Here is a 2,500-nt window from a genome sequence, read left to right as displayed (position 1 = left end):
GAAAGACAAGGTGCCCAGGAAGGTTGCCAATATCCCTAAGTGACAGTATTTCTGTGGAACGACAAGGAAGAAAAGAGAGTTACCCTCCCTTGACATGAGAAAATAAATGTTTTAATGAAGTTTAACGGTACAATTTTTAGCTAATATCATTATTGCAAATTCTAAATTCATTCTATACAATAAGGCCGAATGTAATGTATGGAAGCACGATTGTGTAAAAATAAGTGTTATGTTTTTTTACCTGTTAATTTTCTGCAAGGTGTGCTTTAGTTGTGCATTTAATGTATCTATAGTTAACAAATTAATGTGAAAATTGCGACTCCTAAATATTATTTGGTTGTACGTTAAATAAGTAAAATACTTAGCTGAGAACCTTCTTTAAAATTCTCAACTAAAATGTGTAAGTAAGTAAAATATAATAGATTATTACTATAATGTACATTCGTAGATTTAACCAGTAGTGAAACAAAACATGTATCTCACTTTCTGTTCATAAGATGAAAAGACAAAAACTGAAATATCGATCTACACTAAACAGTTAAATTGATTAATGTAACCATAAAAGAAAATTTAGGGACAAAATGGATGACGAAACAGTTATTTTTGTCTAAATAATTTTTTACTTAAAAAATACAAAAAAAAAATACTGCACGTGTCTGATCTTTTAACCGTCAGGATTTAAATTTCATTTTCACTGTACATATAAGCAGTGGATTTCTATTATATATATATATATATATATATATATATATATATATATATATATATATATATATATATATATATATATATATATATATATATATATATATATATATATATATATATATATATATATACATATATATATATACATATATATATATATACATATATATATATATACATATATATATATATACATATATATATATATATATATATATATATATATATATATATATACATATATATATATATATACATATATATATATATATACATATATATATATATATATATATACATATATATATATACATATATATATATATATACATATATATATATATACATATATATATATATATACATATATATATATATATATAAAATTTAAAGGAGATTAGAATAATAGTCTAAAGAGCTAAGTGTATTTCAATGTAATAGTGAAATTACTAGTTTAATTAAAATACAGGAAATGCTCATTGTAATTTAGATATATAATAAGCTCGATAGTTAAATGTCCTAGAGCTAATTCAATATTAAGTAATGTGATTTATAATTTAAAAGTTTTAAAATTTTTAAAATTTAAAAATCAAAACTTAATTAAATTAAAAATCAGTTTCACAAGAAGGAACAACAACAAAGTCAATTATCTGTACGATCGTTTCGGAAATCCGTGCTTTTTATTTGTGGTATACATGAAGTCACGTAGAATAATTATACATAGTTTTTTTGGTAAGCACGGTCTCCTCATCAGCAAATTTAGGAGGATTTCTATTGAATTGAAAAGACACCAAAAATAAACCTAGCATTAAAAGTAAGGCAGATGAATCTGAAAAATTGAAGTAAAAGGTTTGGATATAAAATTTATAAGAAAATTAATAAGGAAATTGGTATAGGTTAGAGATAGAAATGAGTAGAAAAAATATATATATTTTTGAATTTACATAATAAATTTGATTTAAAAATATATATATATATATAATTACCTTTTGGTTTTCATTTTTTTGAAATCAGGAACTGTATTTAAAGTAGTCATTTAGATGTTTGCTATAGCTTTTTATTTTATTGAATGATGAATTTTAAAAGGGCGACGCTCGTGCAGTAAATTGTTTCCGTTAGCGTATTTTGATTTAGAGACGCCACAGTTAATATCTATAGAGAGAGAGTTTTTTTTTTTTTTTTTTTTTTTTTTTTTGCAAGTTTTTAAGGGGAGATAATTGTCATGGCTTTATTTATTATTTGATTTACGAGTCTAAGGGCGGTAATTGGTTTAACTTAATTTATTAAAAAAAAAAAAAAAAAAAAAAAAAAAATCTATTTTTACTAATGAGTAATTTTTAATGATTTAAGGTGGTTTATATTTATTAAATTTAAACCAACGTTTATGATTACACGATAGAAGCTCGTGTCTTGAATTTACTAGTTCCACATCTGGCCCAATAAAACATAGAATTTCAACGCACAAACATTCTTTTAAAAATAACTCTCTATCAAACCAAACTACTCTATCCAACTATATTTGGCAACTAAAAAATAGCAATATTTCTTTCAACTTAAAATGGCAAATAATTGAGACTTGCAAATCATATAAACCAGGAGATAAATTTTGTACATTATGTACAAAAGAAACCGTAAAAATTTTAAAATATGAAGATATAAAAAGCACAACCAAACTAATAAATTCAAGACACGAGCTTCTATCGTGTAATCATAAACGTTGGTTTAAATTTAATAAATATAAACCACCTTAAATCATTAAAAATTACTCATTAGTAAAAATAGATTTTTTTTT

General features: G+C 22.7%; 1 protein-coding gene across 2 annotated transcripts in view; it reads left to right on the top strand.

The window, feature by feature from the left end:
* LOC145277708 (multidrug resistance-associated protein 1-like) overlaps positions 1–2,500 on the top strand; it is a 320,419-nt gene that overhangs the window by 96,663 nt on the left and 221,256 nt on the right. The window lies entirely within an intron of this gene.

The sequence above is a fragment of the Euprymna scolopes genome, chromosome 6, assembly GCF_053919585.1.
Source record: "Euprymna scolopes isolate OS-2025 chromosome 6, ASM5391958v1, whole genome shotgun sequence".
Lineage (NCBI taxonomy): Eukaryota > Metazoa > Mollusca > Cephalopoda > Sepiida > Sepiolidae > Euprymna > Euprymna scolopes.
This window is presented reverse-complemented; position numbering and strand designations above follow the sequence as displayed.